The 18,533-nt window shown below is 43.7% G+C and overlaps 1 protein-coding gene across 8 annotated transcripts in view; it reads right to left on the bottom strand.

Moving 5' to 3' along the window:
• The window catches only part of NTM (neurotrimin), a 417,718-nt gene that overhangs the window by 164,218 nt on the left and 234,967 nt on the right, over window positions 1–18,533 (bottom strand). The window lies entirely within an intron of this gene.

Below are 18,533 nucleotides of genomic sequence, written 5' to 3'. Positions count from 1 at the left end.
CGGAGACGAGAGGATTGCCTGAGCCCAGGGGTTTGAGACCAGCCTGGGCAACATAGCCAGACCTTATCTCTACAATAAATAAATAAAAATTAGCAGGGCATGGTAGGCCACGCCTGTGTTTCCAGATACTGGAAGGCAAAGGCAGAAGGATCATCTGAGCCCAGTAGGTCAAGGCTGCAGTGGCCGTGAGTGTGCCATTGCACTCTAGTGAGACTCCAACTTAGAAAAAAAAACACCCCCAAGTAATTGTAATGTGTAACCAAGTTGTTGAATCACTGGCTACATTGCCTCTGAGGTAGCTTCTAGCTTTGACAAGTTTTGAATTCACATCCATGCTTACAAAGCCCATTCCTAGTTGGATGCAGTCTTCTGAGTCAGATTAACCTCCATCTTTGCTAGTAGAAGGAAGCTTACTTAGTGTCCAGGGTGTGCTGTGTAGTGTCACACTTCTGATTTCAGACTCTGGCTCTGCTACTTACTAGTGTGCAATCTTCCCCTGGTTACTCAGTCTGCTCATTTCTAAAGTAAGGGTAATGACAGCACTATTGCACAGGGTTGCTTTGAACCTTAAATTAGATAGTATACATAAAGAGCTTCATCTAGTTCCTACCTGCCGCATGATCTAGTTTTAATAAGCTATAGAAACAGATATTATTGTTGTTGTATGATGAAAGTTTGCCTGCTACTGTTTTCATACAGTTGCCTCTAATAGCTTCTGTGAGATGAGAAGCTATATTTATGACCTCCTATGACTAGACTAGCTAGGGAAACTCCAGAGTCCAGAAACACAGTGGAGGACCCCATCCCAGAGCAGAAGAGGCCTCTAGGCATAACAGGGTCAGAGCAGACCCCTGGAAGTCAGCCCATAATTTTGTCCTTCTTCCTGAGATGCTTACCCTTGGCTGAGCCAGGACAAATGGCAGACTCACTGTAGAGATGCTCCCTCTGTTGGGTTCCAGGTGGCTGGTGGAGTGGCCATGTTTCTGATGATCTGTACATTCACAACTGGCCATTCTCTTGCGGTGGTCCAAGGAGAGCTAAGCAAAGTATCAGTTCTTTTGGAGCGGCCCCTCTTCCAAAGCAACCCTGCCCTGGTTGAGTCTCTTTTCCCTCTGTGGTCTTCACATTCACTCTGGGTGAATATTACATGTCCATCACTCCCATGGCTCATAAATGGATGGAAACCTGCCCACACAAACACACTCCACATACACATATACTTTCCACACAGAAACACACATACATACACACTCCATACACCCACACACTCCCCTTACAAACACACTCAGGCACTCACTCCCCACACCCACACACATACACACACACACACACACACACACACACACACACACACACACTCCCATACCCCCACACACATTCATTAGGGACAAAATTTATAGATAAAGCATGTTTGAGTTCCAATAAAGAAAATCTGAAATATGTCATCTTTCCTCCTTGTACACTACAGGGAGAGAATTTCAAGCGGAGTTGAATGTGGGTTCCCCAGGGGAAATGATCTATTATGAGTGAAACTGAAGCTCAACTTCAAGATGTGCTTATTAAGTGAAAGGGAAAATAAATAAATAAATAAAAAGGAACACCTGATTATCTTATCCTCTCCACAATGGCCATGTGAGCTCTGAGTGTTGAAGGCGAAACCACCAGCCCTTCTGAGAACTAGTCTCAGGGCAGAGGGTCTGGGGGACAGCGACACCTGCAGGGTGGGACAAGAACAGCAGACTAGGGGTTCAGAGCTGGCCACTGAAAGAGAACAGTGGGGAAAACTGAGGGCTGGCAAAGGACAGTGGGAGGGGAAGAGGAGAGAGAGAAAAGAAGAGGGAAAGAGATTCTGATAAATACCAGAAGGTAGAGCTCATGAGTAAAAGAAAACAGCACCCAGAAGCAAAGGTAACAATGAACAGTGTAGTGACACATGAGAGGAGGGAAGGAGCAGATAGGAGTGTGCCTGGAAGAGGGAAACAGGACACATGGCAAAGAAGACAAGAAAAAGAAGAAAAACTGCAATCAGTAGGAGACAATAAAAAGTACATGCAGTGATAAAGAAGAAGTTGCTGGAAAGACCAAATGAAAAACAGCCTGGCAGAGACAGATGGAAAATAGCAAAGGGAGAGAACTGCCCACTGCAGGGAAGACCGTATATCTACTCTCCACTGATTCTGCTGACCTTCTAAATAGGGCACTCGCTGAAGCCACGGTGAAGAATCAGTCACCAGTCGAAGCCTGCTTGAGGTGAAAATACAGCACAAGAGCTCAGCTTTGACATTACCTCTGCTCATCCATGAGCAGCTCTGGGCAGGCAGGGGTGAGGGACGACAGTCCATCCATAAGGATGATTAACCATGGAGGGCCTTTTGGCCTTGTTTTGCTCAAAGACACCCTTTTGTAGAAACTGAAACTACGTGAGAACCAATCCTCCTGAATTGATTCTGCTCTCCCTAATTTGGGCCCCAAATTTGGCCCCTTTTGCCCTTCAGAAAAATTCAAAAATCCACAGCAAGGTTTACCAGGCTCCTTGAGATCTGGCTTCAGCTCCCCTCTGGGCTCTAGCATCTCCCCCCTCCTCCCAGCACAGATGTGGGATGCCTTTCCCATCTCTAAAGGGGACATGTTTCTGTTCTTGCACTTGTCATGATTGTTCAGAAGGTTTTGCCACCTAGTTAATCCTACTCAGCTCTCAGCTCAAGCAAAGCTTCCTTTCAGAATTCGTATGGGGTTCTCAGGGGTAGGAGCCTCTCTTGGGCACTAACATGGCCCCTGGTACTTGCCCCAACTCTCTCCCTAAATTACAATGAACTAGTTACTTTTCCTGTCATCCTCTAGCATATTACTTCTTTAGGGGTAGGTGAAGTATTTGTGTTTTACCCCGAGTCTAGCCACAATAGGAGCTAAATGAATATCTGATTGAGGAAATGGAAGAAAGGAAGGAAGGAAGAAATGGAAAGAGGGAGAAAGGGAGGGAGGGAGGGAGGGATTTTGTTGTACATGCTTCTTTTCTCAAACAGAACTTGAAAGGTGAGGCAGGTATTACTGTATATTGGTGGGAGAGGGTGACTGCTTCAGCTCCCTTTCTGCCAGGCTGCAAGCTTCCTGCATTACTGTGAGCCGGGCCAGTCCTCAAAGACATGTCCCCCATGTAAGTAGCTATCACTTATGGGGCTAAACCTACTCAATCTCAGGAAACTTTTAGTATAGAAAACTCACTTGTCATGGGAGCTCCAGACAAAGGCGAAAAGGATTTCTTGACTACAGCACTACCAGCCCCAAACTGCCCTGCCTGCAGAGGAAAAGGAATGATGCCACTGCCATGTCTCAGTATGTGGCTGTGAAGGGCCAAAGCCTTATAATGAAAAGAGACAACTGAGAGTAAGACTGCATTGACTCAGTGAGGTTAGCAGCTCCTTGTGGGGCTGCTTCTTAGTTTTCATTTGAACAACCGTACAGCAACAGGCTCAGGGAGATGAAAGCTGCACCATAATTAGAAACGTGGAACATGCCCAATCACCTTATTTGACACAGTTCCTACTAACAAGCATGAAGGCCATTTAGGATTTGACCTAAGAAATGTTCCTGACTGGACTTCAGCTACTTTTTTGGCCCTCAGTTCAGCTAGGCCCCGACCTGGGATTCCCAGTCTCACCCACACAAGCCTCCCCATCCACATCTGAACCTGGGCACTTTAGGTCCAGTACATCTAGGGAAAGATCACTATTCTTCTTCTTTTTCTTCTTCTTTTTCTAGAAAGTTCATCTGGAGATTCTGAGAAAGGCAGAGGGAATGAGTGTCTGACAGGCATCTTGTGTTACCTCAGGTGCTTGTATTCCCTGAACCCATTCTCCTTCCTACTTCTGAATACCTTCTCTGTCTAAAGGCCCTCCTGGCCCTCTACCCTGTCTATTTTACCTCAAGCTTTACCCTTTTTCACACAAACCTCCTGGCCTCTTGGCGACGTGATTTCATTTCAATAATCCAAAGGCCATATTCTCAGAATTCCAAACAAAAACAAAATCTAGCACAATTCTTTTCCTTATTTGTAAGTGTATAAGCCTGCAACTTTTACAAAGGTATAAACATTCCATTCCATTGACTTTCAGTTTTAGCAAGCCACACATGAGAGGTCATGTCTCCTTGAAATAGGATTGTCCACTGGGATTGTCCACTGGGAATACTGGGAGGCTTTGGCCGCTAGACCCTGTCCACTCTGCCTGTATGCTCACTGTGCACACACTCAGTGAAATCTACATTCTGTAAGGTGGCAGAAATTCGGCCCTCTCCCACCTACCAGGCTGTGAGTGCTCCCCCAGTATTCTTGCTTCTGTTCAGGGCACGTGCATAGTGACCCACACTTGGTCTCTCAGAGTCCTTCTCACTATATGAGTTGTTCCTGCATCGAGGTCCAATAGTCCTCTTCTTTACCTTGCTAAGAAAAGCCATGCTGCAAACTCAGTTTAATGTCACCGGATTAGAGACTAGATGACCAAATCACTTTGACAGAAATAACAGATAGAAAAGTTAATGCTCTCACATCTGAGCAAAGAAACATAGCTGGGGCGGGGGGATGATGACGTCCACTTAATAAAAGACCTTCGTTTTCGCTCATTTATTTATTCAACAAATACTTATTGAGGACCTCCTATGTGCCAACCCTATGCTGGACCCTTGGAAGCAACAGTAAACACAGTAGGCCAAGGGTCACCCTCACAGCACATGTGTTTTAGTGAGAGTGACACAGACTACAACCCTCAAATGCGTGAATACACATTTTGCCAATAGGTGAGCTATGTGATAAAGAAAAGTAAAGCAAGGAAGGTGCCCAGGCATAATGAGGTGGGTCGAGGAGCTATTTTATACAGATGATGAGGGAGGTCTGTCCCCTAATGTGGCCTTGAGCCCAAGGGACCCCTGGCATGGGGTACCAGCAGAGGGAGCGTTAAGACTGAAGTGGGAGCCCCCTTGGTGCATTCCTGGAACCAAGGAGTTGAGGAGGCAGGGTAAGGGAGAGACAGTGTGTGCAGAGGGGAAGCCAGAGAGATGCTAGGGCTGGATGGGTTCGGAGAATACCAGGACCATGGAAGGTCTTTCAGGCCACAGTAAGGACACTGGGTCCTATAGTAAGTGAGCCAGGAAGACTCTAGGAGGTTAGATAAGAAGAAAGATGAAGCCTGTAAATAAGTGCTCTGGCTGAGTATGGAGGACAGATGATAGGAAACAGGAGTGAAAAGGAAGAACAGGTAGGTAGACAGATGTAGGATACTCTAGTTAAAGATGGCAGCTGCCTGGGACAGGGCAGTAGAGCTCCACATGGGGAAAAGAGGGAGACTCGGAATAAATTTCAGAATTCAGCAAACCTAACAGGACATGCTCAAGACTGAGGAAGAGCATGGGAGAAGGAAAAGAGGGAATGAACTCTAAAGCTTTTCACATGAGCTAGTAGAATAATGGAGTTGCCATGTACCGCATGGGAAGACTCCAGAAAGAGAAGGTTTGGGGTTGGGGTGAGGGGACAGTTGGAAAAGAAGGTTAGAATTCAGGAGATCTGCTTTGTACATCTTGAGTTTAAGATGTGTATGCATCAAATAGGGGAGATAAAGCCCAAATACTAGGCCCTTCTCCCAGTTAACAACAGAACTTTTTTTTTTTTTTGAGTTGGAGTCTCACTCTGTCACCGAGACTGGAGTGCAGTGGCCACTCCCAGCCACCGCAGCCTCGACCTGCTGGGCTCCTGTGATCCTTCCGCCTCAGCCTTCCGAGTAGCTGGAACTACAGACACATGCTACCACGCCCGGATAGTTTTTGATTTATTGTAGAGTTGAGGTCTCGCCAAGTTGCCCAGGCAGGTCTCGAGCCCGCAGGCTCAGGCATTCCACTCACCTCAGCCTCCCAAAGGCACGGGATGATAGGCTGAGCCACCGAGCCCGGCTACAAGAGAACATTTAGCAATTTTATCTTCAACTCTGGTCCCGCATCCCCAAACCAAGTCTCACAGCCCACTGCTAGGCAGCAACGACATCAATCAGCCTCTTTAAAATCACATTAGTTGAGGGGTCTGTCCCTCCCTCCTCCCATCTCCTAGGGTGCCAGGGACAGAAACTCTCAAAGTTAAAAAATATAGTCTTTGTTTTCAAATGTGGATGGTTTCATCAGTTCCTGTAGATAGCCCAAGGAAAAGGAGCTGAGACCTTCCTGAATCTACATGACAAGGGTGAATCTCCAAACCAATTCCTTTGTAAAAGAAATCATGCCAGGTAAAGTGGCTTACACCTGTAATCCCAGCACTTTGAGAGGCTAAAGTGGGAGGACTGCTCGAGCCCAGAAGTTTTAGACCAGTTTAGGCAACATAGTGAGAACTCATCTCTACAAAATATCAAAAAATTAGCTGAGTGTGGTGGTAAGCACCTGTAGTCCCAGCTACTTGAGAGGCTAAGGCAGAAGTATCACCTAAGTCCAGGAAGTCGAGGCTGCAGTGAGCCATGATCACGCCACTGCACTCTGGCCTGGGCAACAGAGTGAGACACTGACTCAATTGAGAAAAAAAAAATCATGAAAAAGATCACTCTTACTTCACCTCTCACAGCGAAAAAAACGTAAATTTCTGGCAGATTTCAAATACCCCCCCCCCCTTTTTCCCACTTCCAGCCACCAGAGATTCAAAACATTGAAGGCCAGTACATTAGTTTCCTATCACCATATTGTATTTCCATAGATTTATTAGTAGCATTAAAAACCAAAAAAAAATATTTTTTTTCCCACAATTCTGGAGGCCAGAAGACCAAAATCACTTTCACTGGGCTGAAACCAAGATATCAGTGAGGTTGTGCTTCCTCTAGAGACTCCAGGGGAAATTTGGGGTTTTGATTCTTCCAGCTTCTGCTGGCTGCTGACATTCCTTGGCTTGTGGTCACATCACTCTAATCTTCAAGGCCAACACCTTCAAATCTCTCTGCTCCCATATTCACACAGCCTTCTCTTCTGTGTTCATATCAAATCTCCCTCTGCCTCCTATTCATAAGTATGCATGTGATTGCATTTAAGGCCCAGTAATTTCCCTATCTCAAACTCTTAATGTAAGCCCATCTGCAAAGACTCATGAGTCCCAGGAATTAGGATCTGTTATCTTTGAGTGGCCATTATTCAGCCTACTACAAGTAATACTGAACAAAACCCAATGAATTGTTTTGTTTAATGATTTTTTAAAAAAACCTTTACAGATCTATTCATTATCCAACAAATAGTCCCCAAGTTCCTATTAAGTTCTAAGCACTGGAAACAGAATGCACAAGTAGACATGGCCCCTGCCCTCAGGAAAACAGAGGTAATCAACTAATCACACAAACAAATGCCAAACTGTAACTGTGGCAAGGACCACAAAGAAGGGAGGGCTCTAACCCTTGGGGGAGGTGGGGATGGTCACCTCAGGCAGGTCTGGGAAAGCATCTGAGTCCATGTTTCAAGGATACATTAGATTAACTGGGTGAAAATTGGAAGAGAATTCCAGGCAGAAGGGAGGAAGAATATAAAGGGTCTGTGACCAGAAAGAACAAAAAAAGTAAAATGAGCTAAAATGAAAACAGTGAGTCAGGGGCATGGCATGAACCAGGAGTGGAGGACCCCGGGAGCCAAACTTCTAGGATTATCAATTCCTTCGTGAGGAACTGCCTCTCTTGGGCTAAGGAAAAGTTCTTGAGTAAACATCAGATTCAGGGTCAAAAGATCACTTGGGCTGTGAGTGCAGAAAGACGGACGAAGGGGCATGGACAGACCAGTTATTTCATTTTTATTCAACAGTTGGGAGCTAAAATGCCACATTATCCAATTTCCAAAGACTTCAGTGTGCTTGGCCTTCCAGAACAGTGAAAGCCAGCGTGCAGGCTGAGAGGTCCCTCTCTGTCCAAGGATTCTCTTGGTGGCTCTGTGCTAGCAGCCCCTTTTCTACACTTTCACTGCTGCCCCAACCCCATCACGCATCCCGATCATGGGCACCAGTCCCATCCGTTTTTGTATCCTCTATTTTAGTACTTGACACGTGGCAGTCAACATATGTGTTAAAGCAAAAAATCATCGTCATCATTATCAAAATTTCTGATCCTCTTTTCTAGGGTAGGAAGAAAGGACTTGGCCAGTCTGGTCCTCAGAATCCCCCTCTGAAGTGCAGGTTTTAGGATAATAAGCCTGCCATAAAACACGCCCTAACAATTGTGAGAACAAAGGAGCTGGAGCAAGAGAGCTGAGGAACAACACCAGGTCAGAAATCCACAATGCCAGGAACACTAGCATTCAGAGAAGGGACTGGGGAGGAGGGAAACGGGAGGCAGACAAGTCCTTGAGAACAGGGACTCACATTGGTGGCAGAAGGTGCTTGCATTTCCGGTACAAAGGACAGGGTCTATTTATAGGAGCCAGAATAGGCCAAATGGATGTAAAAACCTGGAAACCTTTATCGCTGGTAAATGATTACAAAAATGAAGGATGCTGCTACATAGTCACGTTCTGCTTCCTTGAATCCATTTGGCATCTTTCTCCAAATCAGATTGTGGGATACATCAAAACATTTCTATAAAGCGTGTCTAATCAGGAATATCTAACCTGAAATAGCTAAAATAAGGAGGTCATTTTTCCAGGTAATTTTTATTAAAATTCAGACTGGAACCCAAGACTCCTAAATTCTGAAATTTACTTCTTCCTACTAAGCTATTCAATCCCCAGCAGAGCCAACGCCGGGTTCATTGTGCAGACTCCCAATTAATCACAGTAGAAAGCACTACTTGCCAAGTGAAAATCCTCTATTTTGAATTCTTAATCCCCCCACCAGCTGAGTTTACCACAAAGACATGAATATATAATTGAGACATAAAGAAAACATGCCACCAAATTAAACTGCCCTAATTTTGCATCAATAAATTCTTTCTCAAATAACATGAAATGAAGATCTCTCAAAAGAAAAGTATGGTGCTCCAAAAACTCCGGGAGCGAATGCCTCTACTGAGCCGAACTCCAGCCGAAGCCAATTAGATTCCATACCAACATCAGGCATTCATTCACCACAGGCAACATTCAACAGGAATATGTGTCTTAACATATACTCCATGTGGTGACACCCTGAAGCCTAAATTAGCCTGGAGACATCTAAAACAGGGAGTCTTCTCCTAATTTGTATATGGGCTCTCAGGTATGAGAGAAAAGCTGCTGAGGATCTAAAGGCTGGGTCCCCTCCTGCAGCCATTATTTATCCTGAACAGGAAGTATCCTCACCCTCTCTGGTACAATCTTCACAATGACAGAGCAAAACCTAGTGCCATGTATTCTACTTGCTAGTACACAAAGAAATGCACTTAACTATGCTACAGTAAAAGAATCATTATTGTGACTGCAATTGAAAGCATACATTTTGGTGTTTTCAAAAAACGGACTTGTTGGTAGAGAGATTTTTTGCAATCTTTCCCTTTTGTGCCTTAACCATGCAAGGGACATAGAATCAGTTGGAAGTGAATGTGTTCTTTCCTTCCAATACTTCATTCCTCCCAAGATTTATTGACCCAGGTGCTTGTCACGTTCTATTCCACTGATAGCCTTTTGGATATTTGTCTACTGTCAAAACAATCTAATGTACATTTCCTTGAGAAAGAGAAGTGGCATTCTTGCAGAATTGTGTTAAAAACCTACATGACTTCATCTAAAACTGAGATGCAGCCTACCCCTCTGGTCATATATGCAGTGATTTCACCCCCCGGGAACCTTGTCCTGTGACTACATTAGTATCCCCATTCTTTATGTAACATGTCATACACTTTCAGACTTTCAGGCTATGCGCATACCATTGCTCCTGCCTGGAATGTATCTCCCCAGAGCCCCTGAAAACCCTACTTACCATGGAAGACCCTCATGAAATATAACCTTGTACTGTTGTCTAGACTTGCAGATAACCTCAGTTACTCTATTTTAGTGTATTAATATCATTTGTATGCATAAATATCCTAATCTCTATTACCTTCTAAGACAGTCATGTTAGTATGGTGATCTCTTCTGCTAGACAAGGCAAGAGTTCTGTCTGAATCTTTTGTGTTCCCATCACCTTCAAAGTAACTTCAAAGTACTGTGAAATGGAATTGAGAGGTATTCGTTGACAATCCTCAATTCAACAACAGATAGAATGAGAGCCTTCCTCACTAACTTCTCCCCAGGCCCTAACAAGCTAAGTGTCTTATAATTTTATCGAAGAGAATGGTCAGATCTGTTAAGTCTTTGAGTACCTGAAAGGCTTCTTATAACAACCATAGCATTCAGATCAATGATGCCCCTGATGTTGCTTTATACACACCCCATGGGGTGACCTACTGAAACTGATAGGAATATGGTAATGAGTGTCTTTTGGACACATTCTAAGATTAGCCATATCTGTCCTGGTAGGTCATGGGACCTTAAAGAGATCTCATCCAACCCTAAATTAAGAATATTTGTTTCAAGTTCAACTTGAATAAATCAGCACCTCTGGCATGGGAATGGGACTCTAAAGGAATGCATCTTGAAAATGCTGCTTATTTAGGATCTGATGCTTTGTCCTTTCCCCAAAATAAAATGGTAAAATTTCTCACTTGGAGTCTGCAGAAGGAATCAAGATCCAGAAGAAATCAGAGCCACTTTTCTCAACCCCGTGGTGTTAGAATCTAAAACAGCTCAGAGGCAGCTCAGACTCCCTGGGGAAAACTATCTAAGGAATAAGAACTCAGTGGTTGCTTACAAACTTTCCCTTGGGAGTCCTGGCTGCTTACCTGGAGAGATGTTGCCTGATTTCTGCATTTGTTGTGAAGCAATAAGGGTTATTTAAATTTGGTGTGAAGCACTTGGACAGGCACACCCTATTGTTATCTACTGTTCTGAAACAGATGAAGTTTTCCAAACTGCTTAGAAAATATGAGGACCCCACCCCAGCCATACCTGAAGGCAAAAAAGTCATTATTAAATCAATATGACTTTTATTATAGCATTTTGCTGAGATCATTTTAGTCTTATACACTCTACCCTACTTGACTCAGTAGACAGATGATATTTCTAATGCGTTTGCTGAAATGTTAGCATTGGTCTAGCATTTCTGACCAATTTTGCTCCTCCATTGTCAGAAACTGCTTCAAGAAAATTTGAAACTCACCGAGTAGAACTGCGTTGTCTCATCTGCATTCTGCCTAAATTTTGTAAATCAATTTCAGGTAAAATGCCCTACTTCCTTGCCATTCTCCAGGGTGCTTTGAGGAGCTCTCCAATTTTGCAGTGGAATTTAATTTCCTGACTTTTTCAAAGTTCTATCAAATTTAGCTGTACAGACTTATGGCCAAAACAAATGTGCATTTTCATCTACTTCTTGAATGGGACAGGAAAAGGAAAGGTCATTTGGAAAGCAGTTTGAGATGGTAAGTATGCCCTACTATTTGTCACAAGGGCTACTGGCATCTGGAGAACACAGAGGTGCTCAGAAGGTGACTTTGGACTATTTAGAACTGAACTGTGGTGTTTTCCTCCACCACAATAGAAAGTGTGCATGCAAAGGTCGTCAGAATCTACAGGAGCCTTGTAGTGCCAGGAGGACACAGTGCCTTTTGGGTGACAGGTCTGAACAGATAGAAAGCTTTTGTTTTCAAAGTAAGGATTACATTACATTATTTTCTTTGATATTTTGTATTTCAAATTCCCTTTTGTTCAAGTTAAGGGTTGGGGGAGGTCTATGGGGCATAGGTGTCTAGAAATTAAAAGTTATTGTTCCTATTCTCTTACTCATAATAACGAGTTTGGCTTGGCAAGGTCAATTAATTATTCAGGATTGAAAAGCAACCCAGTGGTATATATCAGATGGGTAAGAGGAGAAGGTTAGAAACAGAAAGACAATAAAGGGTAAATGAAGGGCTGGTGCAGCCAAAGACATTGTTTGCAAGTCACTGCCCAGGCTGGATGTCTCCCCAGCCCAGTCCCTTTCTCCCTGGAATTGCCCCAACACAGGAAGTGTAAAAAATGTCCTGGCTTCTCTCCCTTATTCCTGTCCCATTCCATAGACGTGTGTGTCCCCCACCTTCACCTGAGCTTCAGAGCTGTTTGACTCCAAAGGCAGGTAATTAACTATCAAACAATAGCAGGGATTTTCAGATTAATTCTGTCCAGGAAGAAATAGGAAAACTCATTTTCACCAAACAAAAGGGAGGGGGTGATTAGATGCTCCAGTGACAAAGGGGAGACCTAGATAGGGCCTGGAAAACCGATAAAGAGGCTGAAACCTTTTTTATTTTTATTACACTAATATCCCCATTTTTATAAGCACTGTATTCTACTGTTCTCTATCATGCAAACGTGTCTGTAAGTGAGATTAAAGTCCTGCAGGTACAGCAGCCAAGACTGACAAGTCAGTTTTCCATGCTTGGATAAGAAGGACCTTTCTTAATTTTCTGCAGACAACCACTCATGGGTTCTTAGAAATGCAAGCAGGGCTTCTGCAATGTCTCCCCAAGCTGTCCTTAATTTGCCAAACAGTTCAGCCCCACTGAGTGTTTTATCCACTCTACATTCTCCAAGATGTGGTCTTGTGCAAGGTAAAATGGAGAGAGAGGTATGGCCAATTCAGATGTACAAGAAGTTTGGTTTGGCAGCAGGATTATGTGTGTGAAAGGACTAAAATATTCATTTAGACTCCAGAAGCAGCTACTTATTAATTACACTCCTAAAGCAGAAAACCCTTAGGACAAAGGGATGGGAATCATTAGATCCAAATGATAATAAATCTTAGATAGATCTCCCTCACTGGCCTAAAAGTTTATGTTCTGGCTGCCTAAATGGACACACAAGTCCATGGGTGATGTTTCTTACTTTTCAAATTTTGAATGGAGTATTCAAGACATCTCAAAGTCAAGATGTCTAGTATCTGAATTCATTCAGCTCTACTGATAAATCAGTTTACCAATCATGTACAGTGATGCTTTAGAGATATTAGTACCAACCTCCCCCAGGGCTCCAAGAAAGAAATTGCAGTGTCCAGGGGTGAATTCATCTCCCATATGCTCACATTTGACCCCACTCCAGAACTCACCCCCTATTCTCCTTCAGACATAACTTGGACTCTAGACTCTCTTCTCTGTCCTAGCTAACATATGAATTCTATTCCTCCATCTTTTTCAACAATTCCCTCTTGTTTTAAAAAGTCCACCATCTTTTGTTATTTCCATCTTCTTTCCAAAATGCCATTCACCTTCCCACACTATAATTGGCCCTTCAAGTCATGGAAGACCATTCTAGTTGCAACATCTGCTGGCCCATAATGGAATGCTCAGTAGAGCTTTCCATGAAAAAGTTCACATAAATGTTCTATATCTGCACTGTCCAAAACAGGAGTGCTATACTTTGGGTGTTTGACCCCACAAACTTCAGTTGAAATCTGGTCCCAATGTTGGAGGTGGGGGCTTACTGAGAAGTGTTTGAGTCATGGGGGTGGAGCCCTCTGAATGGATTCATGCAAGAGGTGGGGCAGTGAGTAAGTTCTCACTCTATTAGTTCCCATGACAGCTGGTTGTTAAAAAGAGCCTGGCACCGCCCCTTTTGCTCTCTTGCTTCCTCTCTTGCGACATGATCTCTGCACATGCGAGCTCCCCTTCACCTCCAGTTAACCTTCAGCAGTGAGAGGAAGTTTCCTGAGGCTCTTACCAGAGGGAGATGCTATCATCTTATACAACCTGCAGAACCATGACCCAAATACACCTCTTTTTGGAATATATTACCCAATCTCGGAAATGTATTTGTTTGTAGCCAATTTAAATTTAATTTTAAATAGCCAAGTTGGAAGTACCTACTAAGCTCAGTTCTCTTGTCTGCCCCATCCCCTTTCTGCTGCTTTCTCCTCTGCCTACTCCTACAATGGCCCCAGGGATACCTTCCTCCCCAAGGATGGCTCTTGTTCCTAGCTTGCCCAGGAGACTTGCTTTGTGCGACTATCTAGGTATCATGGATGTCTGCAAGAACTAACCAGATTGAATCAGTACAAAGAACTGGGAGTAGATGGGACACTGGGTAGTAAGAGGAAAGATATAACCCCAGACCTGCAGCAGCTTGCACAATACTGTGAAATGCCATTGCCTTCCTTCTGTGTAGGTTTATTTATATGTGAAGCCAACTACATATATATACAAATACACATACTCACGGGCAGAATATCAATTTAGTTCCTTTTTTTGTTGTTGCTTTTTTATATCTTTTTTAAAATGATCATAATACCATTTTGAAAACTTAATATGCCTAACTTTTATTCTAGCAGCATTCTGCTCAGGGTTGAATAGCAACTTCAAACCCAGACAGTAAGTTTCTGCTAGGGGAATTAGGGTTTATGTTCAGTATAAAAAATAATCCCAAGATAAATATCTTTTTTTTTTTTAAAGTCCAGGATGGTGGTGCATCCTCTTTCCAATACAGAAACAGAGGAGCTGGTTCTATTTAGTTTGCCTGATTGCTTTGAAGGGGAGGGGGGTAAGGTTGGCTCTGAAAAAACTATGGTCCTCTATTCATTAAAGTGTCAATAATACTCAGACCAGGCATATCGACAGCGGATTAGCTGGGGCTGAGTCTGTGTACAAGACCAATGCCTTTTTTAACCCAGCTTGTTTCCAGATCAATACATCCATCAGCATTCGAAAATTAGCCCAAGATGAGATTCCAATACTTGAGGTGGTGTGTCATGCTAAGAGGGCACCTAGCCAAGTTACAGATGTAAACACCTAGCTGGGGATTAGACTTTTTCCATTAGCTTGGACAAGAGTAAAGATTGATGTAGACTCCATCCTCCTACCCCTCCCATCCCCCATTCCCACAAATACCCAACTCTCTCTCTTGGAACCCATAAAAGATCGCTGGGCTATAATTCCACTCATTTGCTTCAACTAGCATTTATTAAATGTTCACTTTGTATAAGGCACTCTGCCAGGTGTTAGGATGGGGTAGGGAGGGCGGCGGACCAAATAAGAAAAATGACAAAAACTTGGTCTTAGCCGGGCTTGGTGGCTCAGCCTATAATCCCGCTCCTTTGGAAGGCTGAGGTGAGTGGATTGCCTGAGCCCGCAGGTTCGAGACCCACCTGGGCAGGCGAGACCTCATCTCTACAATAAATCAAAAAATTAGCCGGGCGTGGTAGCGCGTGACTGTAATTCCGGCTACTTGGAAGGCTGAGGCAGAAGGATCGCCGGAGCCCAGCAGGTCGAGGCTGTGGTGGCCAGGAGCAGCCACTGCACTCCAGTCTGGGTGACAGAGTGAGACTCCAACTCAAAAAAAAAAAAAAACTTGGTCTTTTATTTCGAGGAGGCTTTAGCATTTTCCACATTCCTTTTGTTCTCCAGTTCCACACAGGCTCTTCGTTTTAAGCAAATGTCTGTCATTGTTCCAAGTTCTTAGTCTCTCATTGTTATTGCTAGACATTCGTGTCCTAACAATAAGTGTGCAAGGGTGGGGGGCAGGGCAGAAGCGAGTGTAAGGAATGGTCTCCAAAGCACCACCTGGTATGGAGTGTAGATGGTGGCCCTAGGGCAATCGGCAGATCCCCCCACGAAATGGGGAGTTTTCAAGCATTTTTCAAGCATCTCCCTGAAATGGGGAGTTTTCAAGCATTTTTATCCACAATAAAAAACGTGGGTTTTTTTGTTTGTTTGTTTTTTTGAGTCGGAGTCTCACTCTGTCACCCAGACTGGAGTGCAGTGGCACGCTCCTGGCCACCGCAGCCTCGACCTACGGGGCTCTGGGGATCTTTCTGCCTCAGCCTGCCAAGTAGCCGGAACTACAGGTCTATGCTACCACGTCCGGCTAATTTTTTATTTGTTGTAGAGAGGAGGTCTTGCCAAGTTGCCAAGGCAGGTCTTGAATCCACGAGCTCAGGCAATCCACTTACCTCAACCTCCCAAAGTGCTGGGATTACAGGCTGAGCCACCGAGCCCGGACTAAAAAAACTTATTTTATGTTAAATTTTACACATACCAAAACTAAAATTTCACATAGCAACCTAGCCTGCTGTTTGCAATACACTCTAATAATTTCTGTGAGATTCTACTTCCTTTAAGAATACTGTTTGCACCAACCAGTTTGAAAAGTACTCATTCATAGAACCAGTAAAAGAAAACAGCATTGTAATTTTCTCCAGGAAAGAAAGAGTAAAAAGAAAATAATAATAACTTGCTATGACCAAACTTGGCCCAGTCATGAGAGTTCCAATGTCACAATGGCATCATCTCTGATCAGAGCCAGGTCAACATGGCTCTCCGTTTCTTGTTACTGCTCACCCCTTCTCCTCGATCACGGTGCGGATCCACGACCCAAATTTTATCTTCTTCCATCTTCTCAAAGTCAGCTTCCCCTTTCTTCTTCCAGCTCATTTGTGCTCTTTCTCAGACCACCTTCCTTCCCACTAGGTCTCTAACCAATTATCACACAGCTCTTTACCCTTTCTTGAACATGCTGACAAGGGTGTCAGTTGATGGAGCCTCTAGAAGGTGTATTTATTGCCCTGGACCTGCCTGCCATGTAGCTGAATAAAGGGAACCTGGAGTCAGACTTGGAAAGAAAGTCCAACAGAGGAGCTAGCAGTCCACTGCTAAGGGGCTCATGCTTCTGAGACAATAAAACAAGGCATTTAGTCCCCTATTAAGAGTTAAAAGGTTAAAAAAAAATAACAGAGGAAGGAAGGAAGAAAGGAAAGAAAGAAGGAAGGGAGGGAGGGAAAAATCCTATAGCTAATACCTCAATAGCAGTCACATATGCCAACCCTTCTTCTGATTGTTTTGCAGGTAAGAACCTGCAAAATTCAATCCTCACTTTGATCCCATTTTTCAGAAAGAGAACCCTGAGGTAGGGTAAAAACTTGCTTCAGGTCTTCAACCAGAAAGCAGCCAAGTCTGAAGCTAAGTTCTGACTCACTCACTAGTTATACGGCACCTGGTTAAGGGATGTCTGAATGCCCTGGGACCAGTTCTGCTTTGTGGGAAAGGGTGAGCACCATCCCCAGGGGCTGGGAAATACAGAAAGCAGCACAAAGAGAAATGCAGAAAACAAAACAAGCAACACAAGGTCTCACAAGATGGTGGCAGTGGTTGCAGAAGAAGGTGAGGAAAGTTGAGGTGCAACCAAAACAGGCAGAATCAGATGCCAGAATTAAAGGGAAGACGTGGCATCCAAGTCCCGGGCTGGAAGATGAGAGAAGGCATAAGCACGCTGCAAAACAAGGGAAGTTTGTGGAAAATGCAGGTTAGGGAATCTGGCACTATTCTCCTTCAAGGCTGGGCTAGGGCCTGGCATGTGTGTGATGCCAGAAGAGCACTCAAATGCTGGTCTTAAAAATAAAGCAATCATCAGAGAGACAACCCGCAGAATGGGGGAAAAATACTTGCTAACTGTACATCTATCTAACAAAGGCCTAATATCCAGGATCTACAAGGAACTCAAATGAGCCAAACGGGAAAAAAACAGCCCTATTAAAAAGTGGACAAAAACCTTCTCAAAATAAGACCTACAAACAGCCAAAGATACATAAAAAAATGCTCAGCCTCACTAATCATCAGAGATATGCAAATCAAAACCACATGGAGATACCACCTGACTTCAGTAAGGATGGCCATCATTAATAAATCGAAAAACAGCAGATGCTGACAACGATGTGGAGAAAAGGGGACGCTTCTACAATGTTGGTAGGAGTGCAAAATAGTTCAACCTCTATTGAAAAGGGTGGCAACTTTTAAAAGAACTAGAAATTGACCTTCCATACGACCCAGCAATTCTCCTTCTGGGAATATACTCAGAGGAACTCAAATCATTTTACAAAAAGGTTCTTGCACATGCATGTTTATTGCAGCACTATTCATAATAGCAAAAACACGGAACCACCCCTGCTGCCTATCAAATGTGGACTGGATTAAAAAAAAATGTGATATATACACAATGAAGTATTACACAGCCATAAAGAAGGAAAAAATTACGGACTTCACAGCAAATTGGATGGATTTAGAGTCCATACTCAGTGATCTATCACAGAAACTAAGAACTGAATACCACATGTTCTCACTTATAAGTGGGTCCTAAACATTTACCACAATACTACAAGAGAGATCCACAGTAGCAGGACACTGCCAGGGGAGGGAAGGGACATCACATCACTAAGGATACCTGATCGTTAACCAGAGGAAGTGAGGAGCAGTTAGAGGCCCAAATTTCACCTGCATGTAGGCTACTTATGAACCTAATCCTGACTTGTACCCCACATCTTTATAATAAAATGAATAAAAAAAAATAAAGCAATCTGGGGGTTGGCTGAAACCTAATAAATAAATAAAATTTAGAGGAGAAAAAAGCCAAAGAAAGCAATAGTTAAAAGAGAAATTTTCAACTGGGCACAGTAGCTCATGCCTATAATCCCAGCACTTTGGGAGGCCGAGATGAGAGGATTGCCTGAGCCCACGAGTTCAAGCCCAGCCTGGGCAACTTGGTGAGACCTCATCTCTACAACAAATCAAAAAATT

Source organism: Carlito syrichta, unplaced genomic scaffold, assembly GCF_000164805.1.
Source record: "Carlito syrichta isolate Samal-C Ts95f unplaced genomic scaffold, Tarsius_syrichta-2.0.1 Scaffold311212, whole genome shotgun sequence".
Lineage (NCBI taxonomy): Eukaryota > Metazoa > Chordata > Mammalia > Primates > Tarsiidae > Carlito > Carlito syrichta.
Note: the sequence above shows the minus strand (reverse complement) of the source record. Positions and strands in the feature narration are given on the sequence as shown.